General features: G+C 42.9%; 1 pseudogene; it reads right to left on the minus strand.

The window, feature by feature from the left end:
• Window positions 1-2,568: 2,568 nt before the first annotated feature.
• LOC119286495 lies at window positions 2,569-19,181 on the minus strand (annotated as a pseudogene).
• Window positions 19,182-23,044: the final 3,863 nt, after the last annotated feature.

Consider the following 23,044-nt stretch of genomic DNA (forward strand, 5'->3'; position numbering starts at 1 on the left):
ATTTGAAGATCTCATTAATGAACAGCTAAGTATGCTGTAGAAGTAATCGAGATGCACCAATGAACTCCACAGTCCATTTCCATTCACAGGCAGTTAAGCACATGTCGTCGTCTAGAATATAAATCTAGTAACTATTATTAGATGAAAAACGGAAAAATCTTACAGCGCTATGACCCACATGGACAATAAACAGTGTCTATATCTTTTTATACTAATCAAGAAAACTCCACTACTACACAGGAATGAAACAACAGAAATGAATTCAATATGTATATATTCATTAAACCATGATGAACTCCTAGTTTCGGCCTTTCCTAGGCCTGTAAGAGTCGACCAAAAATTGCATTACCAAAAAATTAGCGGCTGCAGCGGCCAGGATGTGGTTACTACAGAGACAGGGTCGTATAAGTCGTTACTAAGAATTCAAGGGCTAGCTGCCGGAAAAAAAATGTGGGCCCTAAATAGGAAAAAAGAAAACAATCTCCTACCTAATGTTGGTAAACTTTACAAACATGCATGTGAAGAAAATCATATGACGATAGCTTTTCTATGTGTAGGGCTTGGCTGTGAAGCAAGCTGGAACAGGCTATCAAATACAGTATGTAGTAACTAAAGCAACTAATTTATCCACCTCTTCATCCTTGGAAGCCCTCATATTGAAAAGTAAATGCATGAACAAGGTCCAAGTTTAAGCATCAGAAAAAATTTAGAAGATTTTCATCATTTTGCTCTTCATACGCTCCCTCAAATCCCACATCATGCCCTCCTCCTATAGGAGATTTTCAAATATGTGAATGTCAGACATGTATTAGTTCGGAGATGCACATATAGGTTGCAGTTCGTACCATGAACAGTTAGTCAACCAAATCTGCGGAATCGAGCAGGGGGAGAGGGAGAGGGGAATGCGGAAGAAAAGAGGGGCCATAGCACCTTGGCCATGGTCGCCGTGCTTGCCGTCCGTGCGTGGAGCAGCCCGTGCCCATCTAGAGGTAGCCGGCCCATGCTTGGTCGCAGCCAGCTACAGGCGTTGACGACCTGCGTGAGAAAACAAATCAGACTTGTGCGAGTAATAGCAACGCAGCATCCAAATTGAATCGAACCGAACCAAGGGGAGAAGAAGATGGGTGTGAGAGGAGCTTGTTGATAGCGAAACTCTGTCGCGTTGTCGCCGGAGAAGAACCTCGCAGAGCAGCCTGGACCCTCTCCTGGCGAACTCTGGCCACGGAACACCACGCTTCCCTCGTCCGGCCTCCCCTCTCTCCCTCTCCCACCGGCCACCGCGGCCACGGAACGCCACGCCGCCCTCGTGCCGCCTCCCATCTCGCCCTCGCCCTCCGCCCACCGCGGCCACGGAAAGCCGCGCCGCCCTCGTTCGGCTCCCATCCCCCCTGTCTCGTTCCGGCAACGGGGCACGTCGGCGATGTGGATTTGGCGGAGGCGGAGGCGGCGGCAAATCGGCAGGGAGGAAACGACAGAGAGGGTTGCGTGTGTGGGTTAAGCCTTCGTGGGAAAGGCAACAGGCATCGCCCTTTCTTTCTTCCTTAATCGCTGCCTTTTTTTTCCTCCTCAATATCGTTCCTAGACAGATGGCATCGCTCATTGGTCGCCCAGCAAGTGCACCTTATTGTTTTGGATGCCCGTACCAAGCTGATGGTTGTCTGTGTTAATGTTGGGTTAGCTCCATATAATAAGGGGTGATGGAGATTCAATTTGAAGCAAGCTGCATCATACAGATGGAGCGAGCCTGTTTTGCCTGCCTGGTTGCTAGAAAACAAATAATAAGAAAAATAAAGCTACATGAGGTGGCAAAAAATCCGATCACGTGACTTCAAATGGCTCAATTTTTGGTACTTACCATGTTAGTGGCTTCTTGAGATTTTAGAATAACGCAATTTTAAATATTATCATGTTTACGAACAGTTTTCATATGAATTTTGGAGGATTAGGATTCCGTATTTTTTTAAATATGATTGTTTAATTCATAAGATTTAATATGATGAAAATCTATCATTATCACTATCTCTCTTCCTACATTTATTCGTCCGTCCCTCTATCTATTTTGTGAGATTTCAGGAGTCTGGGGGGTGAAGGTGGTTCGATTGATAGATGCAATCGACGGGTCACCCTCCGAGTCGTTCGATTGCTCACTCCTAACTGTTCGTTCTCACTCATGTCCTCTTTATTCAGTTTCTCTTTCTGTGAATTTCAGCTGCTTGCAGAGAATAATTCTGGCGATCAGCTATTCTATAACTGTTTTTTTTCTTAAACGGTAAATGTGGGGAAGCACCCCACCTGAAACGGAGATTTCACTGAAAATACAAGAGTGCAAGGGCACAAAGGGGGTACAGCCGCACATGGCAGCAAAAAATGTAAGAAAACTGAACGTAGCTATGCTCTCCGGTTGGAAGAAACTGTTCAAGAAAAAGTCAGGAATGTGTAAATATGTAAGCTTTTCCCCTTTTCTGCTTTACCTCCTTGTAAAACTAGGTTGGCATGTCAGCTTTAGATTGTTCAGGTTCCCGTAAAAAAAAGCTTTAGATTGTTCAGATAAACATACACAAGCAGGAATGCAACCAAAGAACTCCATTTTATTATGAGCAAGAGGATCATACAAGACCTATCAACATCATCACTTCATTCTTGCTAAGAGTTATGACCCCTTGCCTACTCCCAAGCCCATCTATCTTTTACCAAGATGTATCTCCATGCAAACTTACTCAGAGACGCGAAGCAGGATGAGGCCTGGTGCACTGTTGGTTGTTAACCCATCCCAGCATACCATGCTGATTGTCGTATATCACAAGCATATCCCGCATTGTAGCGTCTGCAAAACAAAAGATCAAAATGGAGATCATTACAAGCATGTATGCCTGATGCACTAGTTTCAGAAAATGGAACATGTTTGTCAAGTTCAGACCTCCAATTAAGATCCGTCGGTCTCCATCAGGGATCTGCGTTCCGTTGAGGATGGCCAAGCACCAATTATTGCTTCTCTGGCATACATTTGCAAGGACGTGTTAGCTTCTGTAATTTGCCGTTTCACTCTTTGCAGTCAATCGAGTCATCAAACGTTTACCGTGTGGATGAGGTAGTTCATAGCAGGGATATGCATGGCAATTTTGTTGTGAAACTGCAATGAAAGTGGCTTGAACAACCTCTTAACCTCGTCAATAGATTTGAATTTCCAGCACTGTGGCAGGTCATCATCATGCACCTCCCTATGTGAACTGCCGATCATATCTTGCACCTGCAAGATCCAAATGCCACGACTTGCATGTTACATGTCTCTATCCAAATGCATGGGCACCATGATGCAGTGCGGTTCAATAAATACCGTATGAACAAAGGGATTGTATATCCGGGCAGGTATGTAGGTGTAGGTGGTACTGTTAGGTTGATCTCTATCCCGTTCGAACCCAACAGGTCGAACGGGCCCTTGACTCGCGCCCTGATTGGGGGCGCCCAACCAAACCATGGTTGGTGGGCCCCTGTGACCCGCGCTATATAACAGAGGTGGGGGCCGGGGCACGACTTACGAGGTTGAACGCTGCCACCAACCCCACCGAATATTCCCTACCGATCTAGGGTTAGCGCGATGCTCACGGGAAGCTCCACTACCACCGCCATCCACTCTCTGTCATCACCGCCGTCGCCATCCACCATGGCACCTCGGCGGGATCATCGACTCAGAGAGAAGGTAGGTTTACCGGAATCACTAGCCTATATCGATCCAAAGCATGCTATCAATGGTATCAGGCCATGCTAGGCTAAGATTTTCAGTAAAAAGAATATACAGAGAAAGACAGATCCCCCTCCCCCCAACGAACCCTAGATAGGGCAAAGAAAAATTCCTCAATGGAGAAAGTAGCGCCGCTGTCATGGCCGCGCCGTTCCTCTCGATCCGGATGGGCATCGGCATGCCGAGCCATTCGGAAGAAGAACACGGGCAGGGGGGGCACCACGCCTTCGCCGCTGCCTAAAGAACAGACCCCGTCGGGGCAAAGGGCAACGCAACCAATCCATTCGACGGCGGCGCGCTTCCCGCAAGGGAAAACGCGCTACCGGCGAAGGGGCTGACCACGGCGCCGCCGTCGGGTGATCCACCGTCGTCATATTCAGGGGAGCAGAGGAGGGCTAGACTTCGCGTCTCTCTCTGCCACTGGCTCGCCGTGGACGGGGAGAACAGGAGGGAGAAGGAAAAGACCGCGCGGCGCGGTTGCCGTCGACGCCGGCGCCGGCGCCCTGGCGCGGCGAGGTGGCGCTCGACGCCGTCGCCGGCGGAAGGACGCGGCGCGGTGGTCAGGCGACCTGCACGAGACCGCGAGAGCAAGGAAAAAAGAGAAGGGACTCGCGCGCCGCGGTGGTGCGTCACACGTCGCCGGCGGCCGGCGAGGCCCGCAACCCTCGAAGAGAGAGAGACGAACGGGGGCGGGCGCAGAAACGTGCGAGCGGCGCGGGGGGAAAGAGGGTTTTGTTCGGGAGAAAAGCGTGGATGGCCGTCCGATCGCAATGAACGGCCACGATGAAAACCCTAATTCCGAACTGGGCCGATGGGCCGAAAGTGGAGAAGGCCGGCTGCAGCCGCTGGCGGGCGCTGGGCCGGGCCGTTTTTGGCCAGGCGCGACGCGCTGACGCGCAGAGTGCGCGTGAGCAGGCCACAGGCCAGCTGCATTTTTTTATATATATATAGTTTTCTGTCCAGTTTTCTGGGCAGATTCTAAATAATTTTTCTATGCAATTTTTCCAACGAAAATTGTGTTTAGGAAATAGAAAAGATATACAAAAAGTAGAAAAGTATCTGGAAATAGAAAAGTAAAATTTTCAGAAAAAGAAAAGTTCATGAATTTTATAAAGGACATAATAAAGTTCATGAATTTTGTTTTAGTAACATAAAAGTTTCTATAAAATGTAAAAAGTTCATGAATTTGTATTCATGTTTTTCCGCTGCATAAATAATCAGTGCTCTTTTACAAAGAAAATAAAAGTTTATATAGTATTAGTTTTTAAGAGCATGTTAAAGTGATTATTAAAGTGATGAATATGATTATGTTATTTTTATGACCAACGTTGTTAATAACATGATCATGTTTTATTATTTAAATTAAAGGTGCTCTTTTAAAAAGTGAATAGAACTAAAGTAAAAGATTAAATTATTGCTTCTCTAATGCATTTTTGAACCAACCGGTTAAAATTTCTTAGAAAGTAAAAGAGTAGAGAATTGTTTTTGAATAGAATATTGTAAAGCTTCTGTTGCAAAGTAAAAGTTTTATCATCCAATTAAATTGGAACCAACGGAAAATTTTAATTGGAAGAAATGTTCTTACTATTTTTTTCCCTACGGGTGAAATAAGATGCAGATAGTTTCTGCTAGGACAAAAGAAAGATATTTGTTTAAAGTTAAAATATGGTATTGTTATTTTCTGACCAATGTTGATGATAACAGTACTATAATTCTATGAGTCTTATGTTCAAAAGTTCAAATCTCTGATAAATTTTGTATCAAAGTGACATTTTTTCAGAGAATTTGATAAAGACTGAGAAATGTATATTGCTAGTTTTCCGCTGCAATAAAGTTGATGATGATTATTATTTCTTAGCAAAGTTGTTTAATAGAAATACTATCATCACATTGTTTATGAGTTATATGCATTATTTCCATTTCCGCCCAACGGTGATATGGAATTAATGTTGAAGAATGAGTTTTATTCTAATTCTACCACAACGGTGATTTAGAGTATAAAAAGGAAGTTTTACAAAAGTTTAATGTGCATATTTTTTAACCAGACCAACGTAGGGTTATTTTTATGCTCATTATTGTTGATTATTGGCTATGTTTTCTCAGAATAAAAGTTTTTCATGCTTTCATTCATGAAAGCGAATGGCTGGCTACTTGTGACCCGAAAGATGACCATGAAAGGTCATAACATGAGGAAGTATGTTCTCTCTAAAGAATGACATCAAAAGAAAAAAGATAGATCATTGAGAGTCTTGGTTGATGAATGTCCTTCATGTACTCTCTATGAAGAAGATTTCTCAGTCAACATGATTTGAGATGAAACAAGCAACATGTGTGTTTAATTTGACCAACGTCGGATCAAGCATGTGTGTCAAAGACCATTCGGATTTATTCCTAAATTTGATGATTGAATATGCAGTCAAAAGAGCCAATTCTGGCATTCATATTCCCTTACAGGGAATTACCCGCATGGCGGGAAAAGATATTATGTCAAAAATCCCGTATGGCGGGAGAAATTTTGGCAAGAGAAAGATATGATAACTCATGTGTTTTTTAATGTATCCCACTCTGGGAGAAAAGAATGGAGTAGCTGAAAGGCGCAACTGTACACTTATGGATACGGTGCGCAGCATGATGAGTTATTCCAACTTGCCACTGGGATTATGATGGAGGGGCTTAAAACCGTCATTCACATTCTCAATAGAGTGACAAGCAAGTCGGTGCCCAAAACACCGTACGAGCTATGGACAGGAAGGGTGCCCTCCCTACAACACTTCAGGGTGTGGGGGTGCCCTGCTGAGGTCAAAATGTTTAATCCAAACATTGCAAAGTTAGATCCCAAAATAGTGAGTTGCCACTTCATTGGCTATCCAGACAGATCAAAGGGTTTTCGTTTCTATTGCCCAGACAGATATACAAAGTTTGTAGAAACGAGACATGCAGTCTTCTTAGAGGACGAAATGATGAGGGGAAGCTTGGTAGCTCGGAAAATTGATCTTGAGGAGAAGAGGGTGCATGCACCTAATCCGATGATTCAAGAGCCATTTTTCTCACTACCAGTTACAACTCCACCCATGACAACTATGGGGGTAGACCCGAAACTTGTCCGCCAGGAGCCGACTGAACCCGTTGTTGAGCATGAAAGGGAGGTGCAACAACAAATTTTAGAAGCAGTGCCAGAAGTTGAGGCACAGAATGTGCCAGAAACTGAGGCCCTTAGAAGGTCTACAAGACCTAGAAAGTCAGCTATTTCTACTGACTTTAAAGTTTATAACACAGAAATGGTTCATATGGAAAAAGATCCCACCTCATATGAAGAAGCCATGAGAAGCCCTCATTCATCAAAGTGGATGAAGGCAATGGAAGACGAGATGAAATCGATGAGTTCCAAAGATGTTTGGGACTTAGAGGAAATTCCTAAAGGAGCCAAAACAGTAGGCTGTAAATGGGTCTACAAAATTAAGTATGACTCTAAAGGGAATATAGAAAAGTATAAAGCACGACTCGTGACAAAAGGATTTACACAAAGAGAAGGGATAGATTACAATGAGACATTTTCTCCAGTCTCATGTAAGGATTCCTTCAGAATCATAATGGCATTAGTTGCTCGTTTTGATTTAGAGTTACATCAAATGGATGTTAAGACGATATTTCTGAATGGTGATTTAAAAGAAAATGTCTACATGAAACAACCTAAGGGTTTTATCATGGAAGGCAAGGAAAATATGGGATGTCGCCTGAAGAAATCCATTTATGGATTAAGACAAGCCTCTCGACAGTGGTATCTAAAGTTTAATCAAACGATTAAAAGTTTAGGATTAAAGAAAAAATTGAGGATAACTGCATTTATGCAAAGTTTGAAATAGGAAATATATTTTCCTAATCTTGTATGTGGATGATATCCTACTTGCTAGCAGTGATGTTAGTCTACTACAAGAAACAAAGAAGTTCTTATCCTCAGATTTTGACATAACAGATCTTGGTGAAGCATCATATGTTTTGGGCATAAAATTCATCGAGATAGGAACAATGGAGTCTTAGGACTATCGCAGAAAGCATATTTAGAAAAAGTTCTTAAAAAGTATAATATGCATGCGAGTAAAGCCACACCTGCTCCTATAGTCAAGGGCGATAGTTTTGGGAAATTGCAATGTCCCAAGAACCAGTATGAGATCGATCAAATGAAAGCAGTACCATATGCTTCGGCAGTTGGCAGCTTACTGCTGGGGAACGTAGCAGAAATTCAAAATTTTCCTACGTGTCACCAAGATCTATCTATAGCGAAACCAGCAACGAGGGGAAGGAGAGTGCATCTACATACCCTTGTAGATCGCTAAGCGGAAGCGTTCAAGAGAACAGGGTTGAAGGAGTCGTACTCGTCGTGATCCAAATCACCGGAGATCCTAGTGCCGAACGGACGGCACCTCCGCGTTCAACACACGTACAGCCCGGTGACGTCTCCCATGCCTTGATCCAGCAAGGAGAGAGGGAGAGGTTGAGGAAGACTCCATCCAGCAGCAGCACAACGGCGTGGTGGTGGTGGAGGAGCATGCTGATCCAACAGGGCTTCGCCAAGCACCGCGAGATATGAGGAGAAAGAGAGGTAGGGCTGCGCCAACAAGAGAAGAAACTTCGTCTATGGGCTGCTCCTTTGCCTCCACTATATATAAGGGGAGAGGGGGGCTGCGCCACCACCTAGGGTTCCACCCTAGGGGCGGCGGCCAGCCCAGATCCCATCTGGTGGGGCGGCCAAGGGGAGGAGGAGAGGGAGGCGCACCAGGCATGGGCCCTAAGGCCCATCTGCCCTTAGGGTTTGCCCCCCTCCTCCCCTTAGGCGCCTTGGGCCCTTATGGGGGGGCGCACCAGCCCACCTGGGGCTGGTCCCCTCCCACACTTGGCCCATGCAGCCCTCCGGGGCCGGTGGCCCCACTTGGTGGACCCCCGGGACCCTCCTGGTGGTCCCGGTACGTTACCGATAAAACCCGAAACTTTTCCGGTGACCAAAACAGGACTTCCCATATATAAATCTTTACCTCCAGACCATTCCGGAACTCCTCGTGACGTCCAGGATCTCATCTGGGACTCCGAACCACATTCGGTAACCACATACAAACTTCCTTTATAACCCTAGCGTCATCGAACCTTAAGTGTGTAGACCCTACGGGTTCGGGAACCATGCAGACATGACCGAGACGTCCTCCGGTCAATAACAGACAGCGGGATCTGGATACCCATGTTGGTTCCCACATGTTCCACGATGATCTCATCGGATGAACCACGATGTCGAGGATTCGATCAATCCCGTATACAATTCCCTTTGTCTAGCGGTATTGGACTTGCCCGAGATTCGATCATCGGTATCCCGATACCTTGTTCAATCTCGTTACCAGCAAGTCTCTTTACTCGTTCCGTAACACATCATCCCATGATCAAATCCTTGATCACATTGTGCACATTATGATGATGTCCTACCGAGTGGGTCCAGAGATACCTCTCCGTCACACGGAGTGACAAATCCCAGTCTCGATTCGTGCCAACCCAACAGACACTTTCGGAGATACCCGTAGTGCACCTTTATAGCCACCCAGTTACGTTGTGACGTTTGGCACACCCAAAGTATTCCTACGGTAACCGGGAGTTGCACAATCTCATGGTCTAAGGAAATGATACTTGACATTAGAAAAGCTTTAGCATGCGAACTACACGATCTTGTGCTATGCTTAGGATTGGATCTTGTCCATCACATCATTCTTCTAATGATGTGATCCCGTTATCAATGACATCCAATGTCCATGGTCAGGAAACCGTAACCATATATTGATCAACGAGCTAGTCAACTAGAGGCTTACTAGGGACATGGTGTTGTCTATGTATCCACACATGTATCTGAGTTTCATATCAATATAATTCTAGCATGGATAATAAACGATTATCATGAACAAGGAAATATAATAATAACTAATTTATTATTGCCTCTAGGGCATATTTCCAATAGTCTCCCACTTGCACTAGAGTCAATGATCCAGTTCACATCGCTATGTGATTAACACTCAAGGTCACATCCCCATGTGACTAACACCCAAGAGTTTACTAGAGTTAATAAGCTAGTTCACATTACCATGTGATTAACACTCGATGAGTTCTGGGTTTGATCATGTTATGCTTGTGAGAGATGTTATAGTCAACGGGTCTGAATCTTTCAGATCCGTGTGTGCTTTACAAATCTCTATGTCATCTCCCAGATGCAGCTACCACGTTCTATTTGGAGCTATTCCAAATAACTGTTCTACTATACGAATCCAGTTTACTACTCAGAATAATCTGGATTAGTGTTAAAGTTTGCACCGGTGTAACCCTTTACGACGAACTCTTTTACCACCTCCATAATCGAGAAAATTCCTTAGTCCACTAGTTACTAAGGATAACTTTGACCGTTGTCCTGTGATCCATTCTTGGATCACTCTTGTACCCCTTGACTGACTCATGGCAAGGCACACTTCAGGTGCGGTACACAACATAGCATACTGTAGAGCCTACGTCTAAAGCATAGGGGACGACCTTCGTCCTTTCTCTCTATTCTGCCGCGGTCAGGTTTCGAGTCTTACTCAATGTTCACACCTTATAACACAGCCAAGAACTCCTTCTTTGCCGATCCATTTTGAACTCCTTCAAAATCTTGTCACGGTATGTATTCATTTGAAAGTACTATTAAGCGTTTCGATCTATCCTTATAGATCTTAATGCTCAATACTCAAGTAGCCTAATCCAGGTTTTCCATTGAAAAACACTTTTCAAATAACTCTGCATGCTTTCCAGAAATTCTACATCATTTCCGATCAACAATATGTTAACAACATATACTCATCGGAAATTCTATAGTGCTCCCACTCACTTCTTTGGAAATACAAGTTTCTCATAAACTTTGTATACACCCAAAACTTTGATCATCTCATCAAAGCATACATTCCAACTCCGAGATGCTTACTCCAGTCCTTAGAAGGATTGTTGGAGCTTTGCATACTTGTTAGCATCTTTCAGGATTGACAAAACCTTCCGGTTGTATCACATACAACCTTTCCTCAAGAAAATCGTCGAGGAAACAATGTTTTGGCATCCTGTCTGCAAGATTTTATAAATAATGCAGTAATCGCTAATATAATTCCAACAGACTCTTAGCATCGCTACGAGTGAGAAAGTCTCATCGTAGTCAACTCCTTGAACTTGTCGGAAAACATCTTAACGACAAGTCGAGATTTCTTAATGGTGATACTTACCATCATTGTCCGTCTTCCTTTTAAAATCCATATGCACCTAACAGCCTTACGACCATCAAGTAGTTATTCCAAAGTCTACACTTTGTTTTCATATATGGATCCTCTCTCGGATTATATGGCCTCGAGCCATTTTGGAATCCAGGCCCACCATCGCTTCTCCATAGCTCGTAGGTTCATTGTTGTCTAGCAACATGACTTCCAAGACAGGATTACGTACCACTCTGAAGTAGTACGCATCCTTATCGTCCTACGAGGTTTGGTAGTGACTTGATCTGAAGTTTCATGATCACTGTCATAAGCTTCCACTTCAATTGGTGTAGGTGGCACAAGAACAACTCCCTATGCCCTGCCACACACTAGTTGAAGAGACGGTTCAATAACCTCATCAAGTCTCCACCATCCTCCCACTCAATTCTTTCGAGAGAAACTTTTCCTCGAGAAAGGACCCGATTCTAGAAACAATCCCTTATTGCTTTCGAATCTGAGACAGGAGGTATACGCAACTGTTTTGGGTGTCCTATGAAGATGCATTTATCCGCTTTGGGTTCGAGCTTATCAGCCTGAAACTTTTTCACATAAGCGTCGCAGCCCCAAACTTTTAAGAAATGACAGCTTAGGTTTCTCTAAACCATAGTTCATACGGTGTCATCTCATCGGAATTATGTGGTGCCTTATTTAAAGTGAATGTGGTTGTCTCTAATGCCTAACCCATAAACTATCGTGGTAATTCGATAAGAGACATCATGGTATGCATCATATCCAATAGGGTGCAGTTATGATGTTCGGAGACACCATCACATTATGGTGTTCCAGGTTGTATTAGTTGCGAAACAATTTTCACAATGTCTTAATTCTGTGCCAAACTCGTAATTCAGATATTCATCTCTATGATCATATCATAGATATTTTATCCTCTTGTCACGACGATCTCTCACCTTCACCCTGAAATTACTTGAACCTTTCAATAATTCAGACTCGTGATTCATCAAGTAAATATACTCAACATCTACTCAAATCATCTGTGAAGTAAGAACATAACGATATCCACTACACGCCTCAGCACACATCGAAATGTATTACTTCCAACAAGTTGCTTTCTAGTTCCATTTTACTGAAAACGAGGCTTTCAGTCATCTTGCCCATGTGGTATGATTTGCATGTCTCAAGTGATTCAAAATCAAGTGAGTCTCTGTATAGAGTTTCTTCATGCATATCTACCAACAAACATGGTTCGCATGTCTCGATCCTTTCAAAAATGAGTGAGTCCAAAGATCCATCAACATGGAGCTTCTTCATGCGTTTTATACCAATATGACTCAAATTGCAGTGCCACATTTGTGTGGTATTATCATTACTATCTTATACCTTTGGCATGAAAATGTGTATCACTACGATCGGGATGGTATTATTCAAATAAAGAGAGTAACCATTATTCTCCTTAAATGAATAACCGTATCGCGATAGACATAATCCAATCATGTCTATGCTCAATGCAAACACCAATCTCGATGGTAGAGGGAGCGTGCGATGTTTGATCAACCTTGGAAATACTTCCAACACATATCGTCATCTCACCTTTTAGCTAGTCTCCGTTTATTCCGTAGCCTTTTGTTTCGAGTTACTAACACTTAGCAACCAAACCGGTATCTAATACCCTGGTGCTACTAGGAGTACTAGTAAAGTACACATTATAATGCATATCCAATATACTTCTGTCGACCTTGCCAGCCTTCTCATCTACCAAGTATCTAGGATGGTTCTGCTTCAGTGATTGTTCCCCTTATTACAGAAGCACTTAGTCTCGGGCTTGGGTTCAACTTTGGGTTTCTTCACTAGAACAGCAGCTGATTTGCCGTTTCATGAAGTATCCCTTCTTGCCCTTGCCCTTCTTGAAACTAGTGGTTTCACCAACCATCAACAATTGATGCTCCTTCTTGATTTCTACTTTTGTGGTGTCAAACATCGCGAATATCTCAAGGATCATCATATATGTCCCTGATATATTATAGTTCATCACAAAGCTCTAGCAGCCTGGTGGTAATGACTTCAGAGAACCATCACTATTTCATCTGGAAGATCAACTCCCACTCGATTCAAGCGATTGTTGTACTCAGACAGTCTGAGCACAAGCTCAACAATTGAGCTTTTCTCCCTTAGTTTGCAGGCTAAGAAAATCGTCGGAGGTCTTATACCTCTTGACGTGGGCACGAGCCTGAAATCCCAATTTCAGCCCTCGAAACATCTCATATGTTTCGTGACGTTTTAAAACTTCTTCGGTGCCTCAACTCTAAACCGTTTAACTGAACTATCACGTAGTTATCAAAATGTGTATGTCAGATGTTCGCAACATCCACAGACGACGTTCGAGGTTCAGCACACTGAGCGGTGCATTAAGGACATAAGCCTTCTACTGTCTGCATAATTTCTACTATCAACTTTCAACTAATTTTTCTCTAGGAACATATCTAAACAGTAGAACTAAAGCGCGAGCTATGACATAATTTGCAAAATCCTTTTGACTATGTTCAGGATAAACAAGTTCATCTTATGAACTCCCACTCAGATAGACATCCCTCTAGTCATCTAAGTGGTTACATGATCCGAGTCAACTAAGCCGTGTCCGATCATCACGTGAGACGGACTAGTCATCATCGGTGAACATCTTCATGTTGATCGTATCTACCATACGACTCATGCTCGACCTTTCGGTCTCTTGTGTTCCGAGGCCATGTCTGTACATGCTAGGCTCGTCAAGTTAACCTAAGTGTTTCGCATGTGTTCCGAGGCTATGTCTGTACATGCTAGGCTCGTCAACACCCATTGTATTCGAACATAAGAATCTATCACACCCGATCATCACATGGTGCTTCAAAACGACGAACTTTCGCAACGGTGCACAGTTAGGGAGAACACTTCTCTTGAAATTTTAGTGAGGGATCATCTTATTTAAGCTACCGTCGTTCTAAGCAAATAAGATGTATAAACATGATAAACATCACATGTAATCAAATAATGACATGATATGGCCAATATCATATTGCTCCTTTTGATCTCCATCTTCGGGGCTCCATGATCATCATCGTCATCGGCATGACACCATGATCTCCATCATTGTGTCTCCATGAAGTTGTCTCGCCAACTTATTACTTCTACTACTATGGCTACCGGTTAGCAATAAAGTAAAGTAATTACATGGCGTTGTTCAATGACACGCAAGTCATACAATAAATAAAGACAACTCCTATGGCTCCTGCCGGTTGTCATACTCATCGACATGCAAGTCGTGATTCCTATTACAAGAACATGATCAATCTCATACATCACATATCATTCATCACATTCTTCTTGGCCATATCACATCACATAGCATACCCTGCAAAAACAAGTTAGACGTCCTCTAATTGTTGTTTGCATGTTTTACGTGGCTGCTATGGGTTTCTAGCAAGAACGTTTCTTACCTACGCAAAAACCACAACGTGATATGCCAATTGCTATTTACCCTTCATAAGGACCCTTTTCATCGAATCCGATCCGACTAAAGTGGGAGAGACAGACACCTGCTATCCACGTTATGCAACTAGTGCATGTCAGTCGGTGGAACCAGTCTCACGTAAGAGTACGTGTAAGGTCGGTCCGGGCCGCTTCATCCCACAATGCCGCCGAATCAAGATTGGACTAGTAACGGTAAGCATATTGAACAAAATCAACGCCCACAACTACTTTGTGTTCTACTCGTGCATAGAAACTACGCATAGACCTAGCTCATGATGCCACTGTTGGGGAACGTAGCAGAAATTCAAAATTTTCCTACGTGTCACCAAGATCTATCTATAGAGAAACCAGCAACGAGGGGAAGGAGAGTGCATCTACATACCCTTGTAGATCGCTAAGCGGAAGCGTTCAAGAGAACGGGGTTGAAGGAGTCGTACTCGTCGTGATCCAAATCACCGGAGATCCTAGTGCCGAACGGACGGCACCTCCGCGTTCAACACACGTACAGCCCGGTGACGTCTCCCATGCCTTGATCCAGCAAGGAGAGAGGAAGAGGTTGAGGAAGACTCCATCCAGCAGCAGCACAACGGCGTGGTGGTGGTGGAGGAGCATGGTGATCCAGCAGGGCTTCGCCAAGCACCGCGAGATATGAGGAGAAAGAGAGGTAGGGCTGCGCCAACAAGAGAAGAAACTTCGTCTATGGGTTGCTCCTTTGCCTCCACTATATATAGGGGGAGAGGGGGGGGGCTGCGCCCCCACCTAGGGTTCCACCCTAGGGGCGGCGGCCAGCCCAGATCCCATCTGGTGGGGCGGCCAAGGGGAGGGGGAGAGGGAGGTGCACCAGGCATGGGCCCTAAGGCCCATCTGCCCTTAGGGTTTGCCCTCCTCCTCCCCTTAGGCGCCTTGGGCCCTTGTGGGGGGGCGCACCAGCCCACCTGGGGCTGGTCCCCTCCCACACTTGGCCCATGCAGCCCTCCGGGGCCGGTGGCCCCACTTGGTGGACCCCCGGGACCCTCCTAGTGGTCCCGGTACGTTACCGATAAAACCCGAAACTTTTCCGGTGACCAAAACAGGACTTCCCATATATAAATCTTTACCTCCGGACCATTTCAGAACTCCTCGTGACGTCCGGGATATCATCCGGGACTCCGAACAACATTCGGTAACCACATACAAACTTCCTTTATAACCCTAGCGTCATCGAACCTTAAGTGTGTAGACCCTACGGGTTCGGGAACCATGCAGACATGACCGAGATGTCCTCCGGTCAATAACCAACAACGGGATCTGGATACCCATGTTGGTTCCCACATGTTCCACGATGATCTCATCGGATGAACCACGATGTCGAGGATTCGATCAATCCCGTATACAATTCCCTTTGTCTAGCGGTATTGTACTTGCCCGAGATTCGATCGTCGGTATCCCGATACCTTGTTCAATCTCGTTACCGGCAAGTATCTTTACTCGTTCCGTAACACATCATCCCGTGATCAACTCCTTGATCACATTGTGCACATTATGATGATGTCCTACCGAGTGGGCCCAGAGATACCTCTCCGTCACACGGAGTAACAAATCCCAGTCTCGATTCGTGCCAACCCAACAGACACTTCCGGAGATACCCGTAGTGCACCTTTATAGCCACCCAGTTACGTTGTGACGTTTGGCACACCCAAAGTATTCCTACGGTAACCGGGAGTTGCACAATCTCATGGTCTAAGGAAATGATACTTGACATTAGAAAAGCTTTAGCATGCGAACTACACGATCTTGTGCTATGCTTAGGATTGGGTCTTGTCCATCACATCATTCTTCTAATGATGTGATCCCGTTATCAATGACATCCAATGTCCATGGTCAGGAAATCGTAACCATCTATTGATCAACGGGCTAGTCAACTAGAGGCTTACTAGGGACATGGTGTTGTCTATGTATCCACACATGTATCTGAGTTTCCTATCAATATAATTCTAGCATGGATAATAAACGATTATCATGAACAAGGAAATATAATAATAACTAATTTATTATTGCCTCTAGGGCATATTTCCAACACTTACAGTATGCACAAGTGTGCACTCGCCCTGACTTAGCTTTTATCACCGGGGGACTCGGTAGATATCAAGAGAATCCAGGCATGGAGCACTGGAAGATGGTAAAGAAAGCATTGCATTATGCGCAAGGCACGAAGGACTACATGCTAATATACAGGAGAAGTGATTCCCTAGAGATAAAAGGGTATTCAGACGCAGATTTTGCGGGGGACAGAGATGATAGAAAATCCACGTCAGGACACCTCTTCACTCTCGCTGGGGGAGCTATTTCGTGGAAAAGCTCCAAACAGTCGATAGTTGCATCATCCACGATGTATGCAGAATTCATAGCATGCTTCTAAGCCACGGGGCAGGCGATATGGCTAAAGAAATTTGTACCCGACTTGAAAGCGGTAGATTGTATTCACAAACCACTAAAGATGTACTGCGACAACCAACCCGCAGTATTTTACACTCACAACAACAAGTCGAGTAATGCTGCCAAAACAATAGAGATAAGGTAGTATGTTGTGAAAGATAAAATCCAGGATCAAACTATAAGTCTCGAGCATATAAGGACAAAGGATATGCTTGCGGATCCGCTAACGAAAGGCTTACCACCCAATGTGTTCAAGGAACACTTAGCCGGCATGGGTTTAAGGGAAAGCCTTATGATTCCTGGATAGGCCCAAAAGGAACAGAATTTGCTTCTGAACATAACGTATGTTGTAGCTGTATGATTCTAACGGCAATTAAGCTGTGACGATGAAACATGCTCTATGTACCAATATGTGATGAGACAAAAAAACTAGAAAGTATAAAGTTAAAAGTAAAGTTGAGATCAAGGGGGAGAATGTTAGGTTGATCTCTATCCCGTTCGAACCCAACGGGTCGAACGGGCCCTTGACTCGTGCCCTGATCGGGGGCGCCCAACCAAACCATGGTTGGTGGGCCCCTGTGACCCGCATTATATAACAGAGGTGGGGGCCGGGGCACGACTCACGAGGTTGAACGCTGCCACCAACCCCACCGAATACTTCCTACCGATCTAGGGTTAGCGCGGTGCTCACGGGAAGCTCCACTACCACCGCCATCCACTCCCTGTCATCACCGCCGTCGCCATCCACCATGGCACCTCGGCGGGATCATCGACTCAGAGAGAAGGTACGTTTACCGGAATCACTAGCCTATATTGATCCAAAGCATGCTATCAGGTACCACTGTCAAAGACAGCATTCACTCCATGCTTGTATATCTGCTGTCCATTCAGGTGTAGTGTTGCTTGACCAGGTGAGTAGAAAAGTCTGCAACAAATAGTCTTGTATAAATGTTTAGAGCCAAGTGAAAAGAAAACAAGTACTCCCTCCGCAAACTAATATAAGAGCGTTTAGAACACTACTTTAGTAATCTAAACGCTCTTATATTAGTTTACAGAGGGAGTATCAACGATATAGTTTTCTAACTATACAATCCCTTTCGACTATTAGATATTACAGTTATGCAAGGCTAACAGGGGAGCAAAAACCAAAAACTGAAATTGGCACCCAAAACTTCAACTAATGATCATAAACAAGCTCTTGAAATTGATAAGCAATGGTGCTTACTCGTATTTTCTCATGGGTGCCCAGGTTATGCCTTCCAGGTCAAACTGCTCCCCAAAGGAGAGGTAGCCCCCTCCATCCTTGCCAAGGCAATGCCCAATGATGTTCTTGGTGATCATCTTGTTCAGCATGAGTTGTGGGACAAAACCTACCGTTCCCATCCCAAGACCAAGGATGCCATCTACGGGCGATGTTTCTTTCTGTGGTAGCTGGTTGTATCCACATCTGCGCAAAATGAAAGGTGAAAATTCATCAACATCCAAGTCCAGTAAGCATTGAACTGACAGTGAACGGTCAGTATCTTACCCGAAGGCAATGAAACTGGATTTTTCATTTCCCCTGAGAGAGATCGTGTCAATGGAGATGACACCGTCTGTCGTCCCATCAAGGTATTGAATTTGGTAGTGGCATTGATGTGGCTTCTGATGTGGGCATTGAGGGTTATTACCTGCCAGGTCTTTCCGTAGTGCATCACAGTACTTGTGTTGACATTCCATCTTCAAGTTGCTAAGTTGTGGCGAGTAATGTGGGTGTTTTAGATGCTGGAAAAATCAAGCACAAAACAAAGATTATGCCAAGATTGCAGTACATTTTTTGCCAATAACCTTGGACAGAACAGAACACTTGGCATCAAACACAAATGCTACAGTAGTAAGATAGTATGTGATATCACAGAATTGAGTGTTGTTACCCGGGTGCAGTGCTGGCAGCCGAGTTGCTGGTGGTGACACTCCAGCCAGGTGAGGTTGCTGCCGGTGTCGATGTCCAGGAAGTAGGGCTTCGATGTTTACCAATCTTCATCGTTACATAGTAGTGGCTGCAATGGTACAGAAAAACGTGTCAAATATACGGAGAAAGAAAACTTCAAGCCTGAGAAGGACGATCAAAGCTTGTCAATTGCCATGTAAAGATCAGAGAAACATACATACCCGACAGGGTAGACGTTGCCATGGAGCGGGAGGGTGATGACGGAGGAGGAGGATGGCACGAGTGGGAGCAGGAGCAGGAGGAGAGCGATGATTGGAGACCACATGGCAGCCATGGTGGGGGGAGAAGGCAGCAGTGTGATTTGAAACTCTGCTTCTCTGGATGGTGCGAACAGGGTGGTCAGGTATTTATAGCCGTTGGCTTCGGAGCTTAATTTCCTCCACTGCTTTGTATTATGCCTTAGTTTATTTTCCTTTGCATTTTTTGTGGCTTTAATGTTGATTTTCTTCTCAAGTGAAGTTGTATTCGGGCTTAGCAACTTATGCAGGGCGGGGGTTCATAATGTATAGTTATGTTTTCAAAAATAGTATACCCCTGCCTTTCCTAATGAGCAAATGGCTTAGAGTTCCCTGACTATTACATCCTTGTTTAAAACAACGGAATTTTCCAAAATTCTATCAGGAATAGAACAAATTTATATCAAATTCCATGTGTTCCAACTGAGACTCAGTGAAATTTAGGCCAGCAAGAAGATTAAGTCACAAAGAAATGGATTTACATAATTATAATTTATATCACTCGATTGAAAACAGCGGTTGGCTGGAGCACAAGGGGTGGTGATATAACTATACCAGCCATCCATTTTTAAGAATTCACACAAATAAATGACCAGTAAATTGTGATGAGGTGCATGATACTCAAAATTAGTGATATGTTTACTTATTTTTAGGCTAAATATGATGCAAACATTCCCATGAAGATACTGCATAGAAGATACAGTACATTTTAAATAAATGATGGCATGCCAATGATACATGTCTAGCAAACTAATGGGCATCACATTTTGTTCTACTTAGCTGTACATGATACACATATGCAATGCAACCTCTAGATATGTGCATATATTTACTGCATAAATTTTAAAATTGTGTGAACATATAGTGTACATCTGAAAATAGTGGTCCATTTCAAGTAAGATAACCGCAAAACTCGCAAGTCTTTTCCCAGAATGTAAGAGTAGAAAGGTTCTCATATCTGTTTTGGTCATTCTTTAAGCACACGCTCCACAATTATGTTCACAGAGAAAGGATATATGGTGCTAGATTGCAAAATATGTACTAATGGCTCACTGTGGAAACCTCAGAAATAGATAAGGATATGGAGACGGTTTCAGTCTCTACTCCAGCAAGCAACAATTGTTTTGATATTAGAAATATATGGAAGCAAACACAATACTATTAAGACAAATATGATACTATACATGAATTGACAACTAACACTGTTGTAACTCATGTCCTATCACATTTTTTTCGAGCAAAATGTCCTATCACAATTCACAAGGTCATTTACAATATATGACACAACAGAATGGACATTGCAATTATAAAAATCTTCGATACTGAATTTTGATCTTGGTACTCATGTGGAAACTGAAGTGCAAATGACTACAAGGTTTTGAATTTTGTATGTGTCATGAGATAAGAGTAGCAAATTGTTGTTAATCACAATCTCACACCATCCTTGCTGCAAGGCATCATTTCTACTCTGTTAATATTTTTAAGGTTTCTCAGAATTGACAATTAATCCATATTAAAAAATTTATGCTATTTTAGCATACTACTCACTCTTGAAACAAGAGTTTGAGTTATCCCGTCTATGTGGACGAGGCTGGTCAGGAAAGTATACAGTTACAGGTTTACAGCAGACCTACTCACATGTTGCATGCCTGGTCCAGTGGAACATTCAGTTCTGAGTCTGACAAAGCATAGCAATCTTTCGAAAATATTGAAAAGCATGAAAGCATCAGATATATTGTGTATAAAAGAATTGGAGTTAAAATAAATGGGATGTTACCATCTTATTGTGAATAGGAGGAGCATACAGGTTAGTGACATGCTATTTGTCTCCACTACATGCTCATCCTTGTTTCCATATACCCCATCTAGGCATGTTAAGACAGAGCAGACTTTATTTGGATGCCAGTAGCGGCATCCAGTTAGATGGTTGCAAATGACTTGGTTTGTATCTCACCTTGAATAATTCATTATATTTAGAAAAACTCTCCCTTCTTGGATTTTTTTTCTCCCTACTCCAAAAAATGATTAGTGATAGATTTACTTATAGGGCTAAATGATCTAAACATTCTCATCAAGATACTGTATAGAAGATACATTCAGATAAATGATGGCATGCCAAATGAACTAAACATTTCGACCTCGAAAATTCGAAAAACAATTTATTTTGTTCCACTTAGCTGTACATAATACACATGTATGCAATGCAACTTCCAGACATGTGCATATATTTAATGCGAAAATCTTTAATTGTGTGAACATATATAGAGTACATGAAGACATATCAAAACAGTGGTCCATTTCCAGTAAGATAACGGCAGAACTGACGGTCATACTTTTGCCGAATGTTAGATTAGAAAGGTTCTCATTTCTGTCTCTGTGTCGGTCATTCTTTAAGCACACTTTCCACAATTATGTTCACAAAAAAGGATATATTGTGTTAAATTGCAAAATATGTGTCAAGGAACCATTGTGGAAACTGCAGAAATAGATAAGGAATATGGAGACGGTTTCAATCTCCACTCCAGCAAGCAACAATTATTTTGAAATAAATATATGGAAGCAATCATCATGCTATAAAAACACAAATATGATATATCAACTGACAACTAACACTGTTGCAACTCATGATTATCACAACTGACAAGGTCATTTACAATATATGACACAACGTAACGGGCATTCGAATTATCCATTCGATATTGAATTTTGATTTCATTACTCATGTGGAAAGCGAAGAATAAATGACTACAAGGTTTGGAATTTTGTATGTGCCATGAGATAAAAGTAGTAAATTGTTGTTCATCATAATCCCACATCATCCTTGCTACAAGTCATCATTTCTACTCTGTCAATGTTTAAATTATGAATACTAAACAAACAACAGTAGTATGGCTTTTTTTGTGCAGACAGTAGGTTTTTGATTTTAAAGGACAAAATTAATGATCAGAATTTGCCAATTGTAATTTTTCAGATTAGAGCTGGAAATTCTGTACACAGATATTTCAAAGGTAAAAGCTATTTTTCTTTTGCCTAGTTCATCTTCATATACCATAACTATATATACACCATCAGTCAGCAATGGGGATTGATTTTTAAATTTCTCAGATTTGAGAAGTAACCCATATTTACAAGTATGCAATTTCAGCATGAAACTCACTCTTGAAACAAGAGTTGGAGCTATCCTGTTTACATGAACGCAGCTGATCAGAAAAGTAAACAGGTAAGAAGGCCTACTCACAATGTTACCTGCCTGATCCAATAGAACATTCAGTTCTGAGTCCGATATAAAGCAAAACAATCTTTCAAAAAAATTGGAAAGCATGCAAGCATCAGATATATTGTGTATTGAAGTTTTTAAAGCTTCAATTAAAGATTCCGTCTTATTATGAACAGGAAGAGCAAAGAGGTTAGTAACTTACTATTTGTCTGTCTCCACTACATGCTCACTTGTTTCCGTTCATCCCTTGTTTTTGCCAGGCATGTTAAGACAGGACAGACTTTATTTGGATGGCAATAGCAGGATTCAGTCAGATAGTTACAGCTGACTTGGTTTGTATCTCACCTAGAATAATTCATTGTATTTAGAATTATTCTCCCTTCTCTAACAATAATATTAGAGATGGATTTACTTGTAGGGCTAAATGACCTAAAAAATTCCATTAAGATGCTGTAGAGATTCTTTAAAAAAAAAGATGCTGTAGAGAAGATACATTTGATAAGTTATGGCATACCAAATGACACATTTTTGTGGATCAATTTTTTACGTTGGAAATTCGAAAACCAATTTATTTTGTTCTACTTAGCTGTACATGATACACATATATGCAATGCAACTTCCAGATATGTGCATATATTTAATGCAGAAATTAAAATTCATGGTCATTTTCCCCATAATGTTAGA

The sequence above is a fragment of the Triticum dicoccoides genome, chromosome 4A (assembly GCF_002162155.2).
Source record: "Triticum dicoccoides isolate Atlit2015 ecotype Zavitan chromosome 4A, WEW_v2.0, whole genome shotgun sequence".
Classification (NCBI taxonomy): domain Eukaryota; kingdom Viridiplantae; phylum Streptophyta; class Magnoliopsida; order Poales; family Poaceae; genus Triticum; species Triticum dicoccoides.